This window comes from Triticum urartu, chromosome 4, assembly GCF_003073215.2.
Source record: "Triticum urartu cultivar G1812 chromosome 4, Tu2.1, whole genome shotgun sequence".
NCBI lineage: Eukaryota > Viridiplantae > Streptophyta > Magnoliopsida > Poales > Poaceae > Triticum > Triticum urartu.
In genome coordinates this window covers 558,177,590-558,188,018 of record NC_053025.1, presented here as the reverse complement: position 1 = coordinate 558,188,018, position 10,429 = coordinate 558,177,590, and the positions used below count along the sequence as shown (strand labels likewise).

The window sequence follows — 10,429 nt, the reverse complement described above, 5'->3', positions numbered from 1 at the left end:
GGTGGTTCTGTCTCCTTGCCAGAGTCATCTCTTTTACGTGCTCGAGGCTTCTGAGCATCGATGAGGTAGTAGGAGTCGTTGCCCAACACCTTGCTGATGATGAAGGGGCCTTCCCAAGGTGCCGAGAGCTTGTGCTGGCCGGAAGTTCGCTGGATCAGCCAGAGCACAAGGTCTCCTTCTTGGAAGGATCTTGGCTTGACCTTTCGGTTGTAGTATCAGCGCAGGCTCTGCTAGTAGATGGTAGACCCGCAGAGTGCCAGCAGTCGGCCCTCTTCTAGCAGACCAACGCCGTCTTGTCGTGCTTCTTTTGCCTCCTCTTCGGTGTACATGGTGACTCAAGGGGAGTCGAATTCTATGTCCGTCGCGATGACGGCTTCGGCACCGTAGACGAGGAAGAAGGGCGTGAAGCCGGTTGAGTTGTTCGGAGTTGTACGCAGGCTCCATAGGACGGCCAGCAGCTCATCGAGCCAATAGCCGGCCGGCCGCTCTAGAGGTTCGACCAGTCGGGGCTTGATGCCGGATAAAATGTGGCTGTTTGCTCGCTCCACCTGGCCGTTTGACTGCGGGTGAGCAACGGATGCCAGGTCCAATCGGATGCCCTGTGTCGCGCAGAAACGGGCCAAGGCGCCTTTGGCAAAGTTTGTTCCATTGTCGGTGATGATGCTGTGCAGTATGCCATACCGGATGGTGATGTCGGAGATGAAAGTCATAGCAGTCGGACCATTCAACTTCTTAATTGGCTTTGCTTCTATCCACTTCGTGAACATGTCCACTGCGACAAGCAGATGGGTCATGCCGCCGCATGCCGTCTTGAATGGTCCAACCATGTCCAGGCCCCAGACGGCAAAGGGCCAAGCAATGGGAATAGTCTTGAGTGCAGAAGCCGGCTGATGTGGCTTTGAACGAAACTTCTGGCACCCTTTGCATTTCTGGACCAAGTCCTTGGCGTCTTCTAGAGCAGTCGGCCAAAAAAACCGTGGCAGAAAGCTTTGGCCACGAGTGCTCTTGAAGCCGCGTGGTGACCACACTCGCCTTGGTGGATATCTTTGAGGATTGCTTGGCCTTGATCTGGCTCCACGTAGCGCTGATGAACGCTAGTGACACTGCGCCTCACAAGCTCTCTGTTGACTATAGTGTATGCTGCCGCCCGGCGTTGCACTTGCCGGGCCGAGATATCATCAGTCGGCGCCTCTTTGTTCACCAAAAAGTTGAGGATGGGCTGGGCCCATGAAGGTGCTGTTACTTCCTCGACTGCTAGGATTGCTACTTGCACAAGGGCGGTTGGGCCGGGAGGCGGTGGGTTGGAATCAGGAGGCAGCGGGTTGGAGTCGGCTGCCACTTGCTGAGTTGATGAAGTCCCCGGGCCAATTGCAGCAGTCCCCGGATTGGACTCTGAAGTCCCTGGGTCGGGTGCGGCTGCTGCAGTCCCCGGGTCGTCCGCCGAATTCCCCATGCCAGCTGCTGGAGTCCTCAAGCCGGATCCGACTACTTCGGGAGGAGCCAACACAAAGATGGAATCTGACTTTGGCGATGGCTTGACAAATGGCTTGAGGAGGCATTGCAGGGCGACGCCAGTTGGTATTGCTTGCCGGGTGGAGCCGATACGCGCCAAGGCGTCAGCCTACTCATTGTCATTTCTTGGTACATGGAGGAACTCGCACCCCTCGAAGTATCCACTGAGTTGCTGGATGAGGAAACGGTAGCTTGCCATGTTTTCATCCTTGGCGTCCCAATCGCCTGACGACTGCTGGACTACCAAGTCAGAATCACCATAACACAGGATCCGGCGAATGCCGAGTTCCTTGGCAAGCCGGAGCCCATGAATGAGTGCTTCGTATTCAGCAACGTTGTTGCAGGCGGCTAAGTGAATTTGCAGCACATATCTGAGCTTGTCGCCTTTGGGAGAGGTGAGGACGACACCGGCTCCCAAACCGTGCGCACCTTGGAACCATCAAAGTGCACTCGCCAATGAGTGGAGTCTGGTGGTGGCGGCAGGTACTGGGTCTCGATCAGTCGACGAGGAAGTCAGCCAGCGCTTGTGACTTGACGGCAGTGCGAGGTTGGTAGTAGATGGTGTAGGGGGCCAGGTCTATGGCCCATTTGGCCACTCGTCCTGAGACATCTCGGCTTCCAATGATCTCGGCAAGTGGGGTTGTGCAGACCACAATGATAGGGTGCTCTTGGAATTATGGCTTCAGTTTTTTGCGGCAAAGTGCACGCCATATCACATCTTCTGGTAGTGGGGGTAGTTCTGCTTGGAGGTGGATAGTACTTCACTCAGGTAATACACCGGCCTCTGGACTGGTAGAGCTCTGCCTTCCTCCTTGCGTTCTACCACTATGACTGTGGTGACCACCCGGCTGGTGGCGGCGATGTAGAGGAGCATAGGCTCCTTGGGAGTCGGGGCCGTCAGGACAGGCGGAGTGGTCAACATCTTTTTGAGTTGAAGAAAAGCTTCATCCGCCTGGTCGTTCCACTAGAAAAAGGTGGACTTCTTCATGAGCTGGTACAGGGGAAGAGCCTTCTCGCCCAGCCGACTGATGAAACGACTGATGGATGCCAAGCAGCCGGTAAATTTTTGCACGTCCAGCAGTCGGGTGGGCACTTCCATCCTCTCGATGGCCTTGATCTTCACAGGGTTGCACTCTATGCCGCGTTCTGAGACCAGAAAACCAAGAAGCTGGCCGGCTGGTACTCCAAAGACGCATTTCTCTGGGTTAAGCTTGATCTGAAATCGGTGCAAGTTCTCAAAGGTCTCCTTGAGGTCTTCTAGTAGCGTTCCCCATTTTTCCGTCTTCACCACCACATCATCCACACAGACGTGGGTGTTTCTGCCAAGTTGCTTGAGGAGACACTTCTGCATGCAACACTGAAACGTGGCACCGGCATTTCTCAAGCCGAACTTCATGGTCAGGTAATAGAAGGCTCCGAATGGTGTGATGAAAGTGGTCTTCAGCCTATCGGCCGGGTTCAGCTTGATTTGGTGATACCCTGAGTATGCATCCAGAAAGCTCAACAGCTCGCATCCGGCTGTGGAGTCAATCACTTGGTCGATTCTTGGCAAAGCAAATGGATCTTTGGGGCATGCTTTGTTGAGGCTGGTATAATCAATACACATACGCCACTTCTTGTTCTTCTTCAGCACTAGGACTGGGTTGGCTAGCCACTCTGGAAAGAATACTTCCATGATAAAGCCGGCTGCTAGAAGTCGGGCTATCTCCTCTCCAACAACTCTTCTCTTCTCCTCTGACAGGCGATGCAAGGGCTGCTTGACTGGTTTGATATCGGACCGGACGTGTAGCTTGTGCTCGGCGAATTCCATCGGAACACCCGACATGTCCTTGGGAGACCATGCAAAGATGTCCCGATTCTCACGAAGGAAATCGACGGGCTCGCCTTCCTATTTGCTATCAAGGTTTGCACCTATGACAGCGTGCCTCTCCAGTGCTCTGGGTCCAAGGGTATCTTCTTTGTTTCCTTTGCCGGTTTGAACGAGCCTTTAGCTTCCGACTCCTTGGGGTTGGGCGACCTATCCGGCTGCTTACTGGCCATTGCCACAACCCGGTCGTGGAGCCGCTTCTCAGCCGCGATCACGAGGGACTCGGCCAACCGGCTGCTCTCTGCTGCGCAGGCGGACGACTTCTTGTAGTCCCGTGCTATGGTCAGGATTCCCTTGGAGCTCAGCATCTTCATCTTCAAGTAAGCATAGTGGGGGACCGCCATGAACTTGGCCAGTGCAGGTCGGCCAAGCAATGCGTGATAACGGCTCTCAAGGTCCACCACCTCAAACCAGATGGGCTCTCGGCGGAAATGATTTTTGTCTCCGAAGAGGACATCTATCTGAGTCTTGCCGATTGGTGAGCAGGAAAGGCCAGGAACTATGCCATGGAAAACAGTCCGGCTGGGCTGAAGGTGTCTCTGCTTGATTCCCAACTTCTCCATGGTATCTTTATACAGAATGTTGATGTTGCTACCTCCTTCTATCAGAACTCAGGAGAAACGAGAAGCCCACCTCTCCATGGCAAACGTGGCATCCAATACCAGAGCATAAGAGCCGGGACTGGGCATCACCTCCGGGTGGTCGGCTCTGCTCCAGCTGATGGGCTTCTCAAACAAATGCATGAATTCCGGGGTCTCTGATGCTACTGCGTTTACTTCTTGTTGCTGCTGCCGTCTGCTGCACCTATTGTTGGCCATACTGGTGAACACGACATAAGCTCCATGTTCTTTAGGATAATCATCTTGTATGGCTCCGACCGGTCGAGCCGCCGGCTGCTGCGGAGGAGGGGGCGGCGGGCCGGCAGGCGGAGCGGGCTGGAGTCCGTCACCCTTGGCATTTCTGGTGAGCCAATGGCACTTCCGAGTGGTGTGATTGGACGGCTTCGCACCGCTGTGGAACTTGCAGGGCGCATCGAGAGTCTGCTCGTACGAGAAGGCGGGTAGCCAGTTGGGCTTGCCGCCCTTCTGGCGTTTGGGAGGAGGCTGCCCTTCTGGCTGCCGATCTTCGACTGCCGACCCCGGCTGGAAGGAGTCGGCTGCATGGCCTTGCGCTTGTTGTCGTTCGGTTGTTGTCGCCGACTCGCCTCACCAGCTGGGGTCCGAGGGGCTTGGGGGCCACTTTGCCCGACACATTAACTTGAATCTCCGCCTTCATAGAGGAGTCGGCCATGGCATACTTGTCTGCTATGATTAGCAGTTCATCGAGGGTCACCGGCTCGTCGCAGAGGAGCTTGTGCTTGAGGAGGGTGCCCTCTCGGCACCCTGCAGTGAAGTATTCAATGGCCTGCACCTCGTGCACGACCTCGCAAGAGTTGCGCAGCTCGGCCCAGCGTGTGAGGTAGTCGCGAGTCGACTCGTTGGGGCCTTGGACGCACAAGGAGAGCTGGCGAGGCTTGGGAGGCCGCTTGTTGGTGCTGGTAAAGTTGCGGACGAATGCTTCAGTGAAATCAACCCAGTTGTTGACGCTGCGGGGCTCCAGGCTATTCAGCTATGTCCGGGCCATGCCCTGGAGCATGAGGGGAACATACTTCACGGAAACGCGCTTGTTGCCGTTTGCGATGCTGACGGCTGTGGAGTAGTCAACCAGCCAGTCCTCCGGCTTCACAGAGCCGATGTACTTGGGTGTGTCTCTTGGGAGAGTGAACCCTTTGGGGAAGGGCTCATCTCGGATGTGGGGGCCAAAACAAGGCGGACCCAGCTCATCCTCCTCTTCTAGCGCCAGGGATCGATTGAGACGATCGATCTGATGGCGAGCGTCATTTTTTCCGATTCCTTCTCGGCGGCCAAGGCGGTCGCCGAGTGATGGGTGATCGACAAGCTGTGGGGAAATATGCCTCTCCCTCCCGGGAGGAGGATGTGGACAGCCGTCTCGCCGCCGCCCTGCTCTCAGGCGGCTGCCTTGGTCACGCTCGATGGTGACGTGGGTCCGGCTCCTTGTCTCGTCTATCGTGGACGCCACCAATCGGTGTCCAGGATGTTGCGCCTTGGTCCCGGCGAGGGGGCGGGTCGTCGTTTCGCCGAATGGGCGCTTCAATGCGGCACCCGGCATCCTGCTGCTCAGCAGCCACGTCAAGGAGCTGCTGAACTCGCTCCGTCATGTGGCGACGCTCGTCGCCCTCGAGCTTGTCTAGCTTGTCTACCGCCGCCTGGGCAGCTCGTATGTTTCTGCAGGCGTGGCATAGACGGGACGATCCGTCCCGAACATGCTGGAGACGGTCGCGCCACGCTGCCGGATCAGGACAATGCGGCTAGGCCAACTAGGAGCCGGTGTGCCGCCGACAGCATGGTCCATCTCCCGCTGGTAGGCCTCCGAAAGGCGTCTCATGCTGGCCAACCGGTAGGCGCTCTCGACAAGCTGAACGCGGCGTGCTTCCAGCATCTCAGCGTCGGCGTCTTCTGGGATGGGTGCGGCCAGGTCTTGCATCGCCGTCTGCAGCGGATCCTGGCCACCTCCGCTAGAGTGCTCGCCGTGGCTGATGACGAGCACCTCCATAACGGTGCTACCGTCGCTTTTCGCGCAAGGGGGCGGCTCGTCGTAGACCACCACGTTGGAGGGGAACACGTCAAGCGACGCTGTGTCGAAGTCGACCAACATCGGGTCGGTGGAGCCGACCGACTCCAAGTCGGCAGCAGGCTCGCTGGCGACGTGGAGCTGATCAAGGAGGCTCATGAGGCGGCTCTTGGGGCCATCGGTGCCTGCATCAGATGCAGGCTCGTCGGAGAGGCGAATCTCACCAACAAGATCGGCGAGGCAGCTCGCCGCGCATGCAATCTCCGCGCCGTGCAGCGCATTGGCACAGACGCCGTCTGGCATGCCAGGCTGGCTGCGCTCGCCAGGAAGGAATAGGGTTCCCGTCCAAAACAGGTCTCCGGGAGACTGTGCACCTTGCCCCAAGGTGGGCGCCAAATGTCGGGGGTTGGGTGCGACATATGCCAAAGGATGGCTTATCATGGTGGGAGCAAGTAGAACGTCGCCGGTGCCTGGAAACGGGATAAGGCGTAGACATGAACGCCGGCGTACTTTACCCAGGTTCGGTGCTCTCCTAGGAGATAACACCTCTAGTCCTACTCTGCGGGGTCTCCGCATGATCACTAAGGCACAAGCGTGTACAATGTGCTCCTCGAGTTGTACAATGTGCACCCAACCCTTTGCATGGGTGCCCTGGGAGGTTTATATAGGTCTACCCCCCAGGGGGCCAATGGTAATCCGACTGGGTGTAGGGCCCAGCCATCAGTCTCTCTAGCCGCCGGCTTCTCTGCCGGCTGCTGGGGCCCCGCCGGTTGGTCTGGTATGGAGCCGACAATCCGCCTCCGCCGCTCGCGGATCTTGCCGGCTGCGGATTACTGTAGTCGTGTTGCTAATGACGCGTGCTTGGTTAGGGGAGCGTGGCTACAGTCCCGCCGCCTGGTGGGAGATCACTGTAGCCATTCTGTGTCTTATCTGATTAATGGTGCACAGGCCTTGCGGAAGGAGCGGGCCGCTTGCTAGAAGCTGGCTTCCCATGGTCCGACTGGTGAGGCCCCCGCCGTCTTCCGGGCTCACGCTGGCTGGTAGGGCCCGCCGCCTTTGGGCCGTACCAACAAGCGGTCGTGGGAGCAATGCTTCGCCTGACAGGAGTGGCGTCATGGGTGGAGGGGCAACAGTGCCGCGCCGGGCGGAGATCTCCGCCTGTACGGAGCACTGTGGCCACGCCCGGCCCTACATACGGAGGTGATGGGCTACACTGTTGCCTCGCCCTGTCCTGTCTTCTTAATGGTGGTGCAGACTTCGAGGGTACTATGGGCCGACTACTGGGAGCCGGCCTCTCTAGAGGCCGCCTGCCAGGAGTCGGCTCGTCTTGGAGCTGCATGCCAGGAGTCGGCCCGTCTCGGAGGCGCCTTCCTGAGCATGGTCGTCTTCTAGTAGTCGGTCGTTCTGCCAGCCGGCCACCAGAAAGCGGCGCTTTATCTTGACGTCTTGAGGGGCGCAGCCGTCCTGATGCCTTGAAAGGTTCTGGGACCCGGGTTTGCCTACCCGTGGCCCATTACTCCGACACTCACGGCCTTAAAAATACCTCATGAGTCTACGCCAGAGCTCCGTCGACTACATCCAGATGGACAACTAAGGGACGATCGAAGCTCGGAACACAAACTCAAAGAAGAAGCGCCGCCATCTACCCATCAAGGTCCCAAAGTTCAGGCAACATGGCTTAATCCAAATAAACACATTCGTTATAGGGAGTAGTCATCTACATAGATACTCCCTCTGTCCCATAATATAAGAGTGTTTTTGACACTAGTGTAGTGTTAAAATGCTCGTATATTATGGGAAGGAGGGAGTGGATTATAAGATGATGTTTCCTTTTCTGCTACTCAAGTGGGAGTCTAGGTGCTTATGCACCTGGCTTCATAATTCGATTCATTTCCTCCCATTGATTTTACTTTTATAAACTATAATGGATGCTTGGATGATGTAGCAGATTTATTTTATTTACTTGTAGCATAAACTTTGTCTCTAACCTCTTGCATGTATTATTTGCCCCATGTTTTAATGCTTTTTCAGCCATTTTATTTGCAAATAACTAGACAACTAACTTCTACATATATTGAGTGCAAGAGCACATTCACTCACAAAAAAAGAGTGTGAGAATTCATGCCCTTGTTTTTAGAGAAAACGTGCAAGCCGAGCCCGAGAAAAGGGTCTAACCTTACCCGGCTTTGACTTGACAAATCCATCAACCGGCCAGGATTACAAGAGCAGGACAATACATGGAAAGTATAAAGCAAAACGGAAATAAAGGATACAAGGTACATTGTGGAACAAACTCTAAGGCAGTGACAACCCTAGGCAAGAGCTTGAAGTACCGATGCTAACATCCACCATAATGCCATCACCGGCAGACCAACATGTACACGAGAAGGAAGCACATAGCGCTTGCATTGTGTCACTAACCGCATCCGGAGGACGAAACAGGGGCCAAACATGGTCTGTCTCTGCTGCCACAAAGGGCCACTACCCTTCCAGGCTCAATGGGTGTCTTACCGCCGGCCGGCAGAATGGTTCCCAGAACCAGGGATGGCAATTTTATCCACGAATCTGGATACCCATGGATACCCGACCCGGTTGGGCATGGGTATGGAGCACATTTTCGCCCATGGGTCCATGTGGATACCCATGAACAGCCGGGTTGGGCATGGTTATAGTTTGTGCTCCTTGGATATCCAATGGATACCCGTATGACATGTGGGGCCATATGCCAGTGATAGTAGAAAGAGCGAATCAATGGGAAATGGCAGGAAATATGCAACTTGTTCCATGAGCTATATGCTGCAGAATTAACCTCTGGTATGTCACACTTAAGGACTCATCGTATTACTTGTTGCCTACTTATGCATGTAGCTTATGTTGTCATTTGTGAGTGAATGATGATGAGTTAATTTGCTCTTTGGGAAGGCTTTATGCTAACTTTTCTATGCCCATGGAGCTCCATGGGTATGTGGGTATCCAGTGGGTTTGGACATGGGCACAAGTTTTGCCCATGGATAATTTGGTGGATGGGAAGAGGGTAGGAAGATGGGTCATGGGTTGGATTTGGACCAGCTCCACCCGCCCCAAACCCGACCCATTGCCATCCCTACCCAGAACCATGGTGCACAAGCTGTCAAACAGAGACATAGCAGAGACAGACCCCGCAAGCAGCAACAAACCAACCACCCTGGCATAGTCATTGGCAATGGGAAGAAATTGTTAGAGTTTGTGTAGAATACATGTTGTAATCTCAACTAACCCCCCCCCTCTCTCTCTATTATCCCGTAGCATATCTAAACTACTGAATCCAAGGGATCGGTAGGTTTCAACTTGTACGCCAAGTCAGGCCTTGAGCCTCGATCAATATAAACTCCAATGCGGCTCCCTTACGAGGGAGTAGAAACGCTTCCTGACATGGTATACAGAGCCAAGCTCTTCCCATCTATCTAGCAAGAAAGCTTCTCCCTCGATCACCACCACCATCGATCGCCACCACCATTACCAGATCAGCATCACCACATCACCATGTCCTCCTCGGCCACCATCGTCATCAACCTTGGTGCTCCACCAGCCGAGAAACTCACCAGAACCAACTACATCCTATGGAGGACCCAGGTCATGTCGGGACTAAGAGGAGCGCAAGTCACCGGCCTCCTGGATGGATCCGACGCTGCGCCACCGAAGACAGTGCAGGAGCAGCAGGCGGACAAATCCATGGCAGAGGTGCCAAACCCTCTATATGCACAATGGATCTCGAAGGACCAACAGGTCCTAAGTCATCTCCCGAATTCTCTGTCAAAAGAGATTCTCACCCAAGTCACGAGTAAGGAGATAAATTTCGATCTTTGGACTACTATCACGACTATTTTTGCCTCGCAGTCCCAATCTCGCATCACAAACCTGCGGATTGCCATCACCAACACCAAGAAGGGTCAATGTCGGGCACCTCCTACATCGCCAAGATGAAGAACTTGGCGAATGAACTCGCCACAGTGGGTCGCCCTGTCTTTGATCCAAAGATGGTCGACTACGTACTTGCTAGTCTTGACAGGGACTATGATGCTGTCATGGCGGCCATCGGCGCAGTCAAGATGACAATCAGCGTTGACGACCTCTTCGCCCAGATCACGGCGTTCGATCAGCGGGTGGAGATGCTGGGCGATGGCGTCGATGCTGGCTTCAACTCTTCAGCGAACATGGCGTACAGAGGACGCAGGCGCAGCTACAGCAGGGGGCACGGGCGCGGGTACAGTAGAGGCCGTGGCTGAGGCAGGAGCTCCTCCCCAAGTCCATCTGGCGCCAATGGCGGCGGCGGCGGTCACGGCCGCCCACAGCAGCAACGGCAGCAGCAGGCTCGCGACTATCCGGAGTGTCAGATCTGTCTCATGCACCATCCTGGGGGTGCCCGTGACTGCTGGCACA

At 55.4% G+C, this 10,429-nt stretch overlaps 1 pseudogene; it reads right to left on the bottom strand.

The window, feature by feature from the left end:
* Window positions 1-833: 833 nt before the first annotated feature.
* On the bottom strand, window positions 834-3,723 carry LOC125554863 (annotated as a pseudogene).
* Window positions 3,724-10,429: the final 6,706 nt, after the last annotated feature.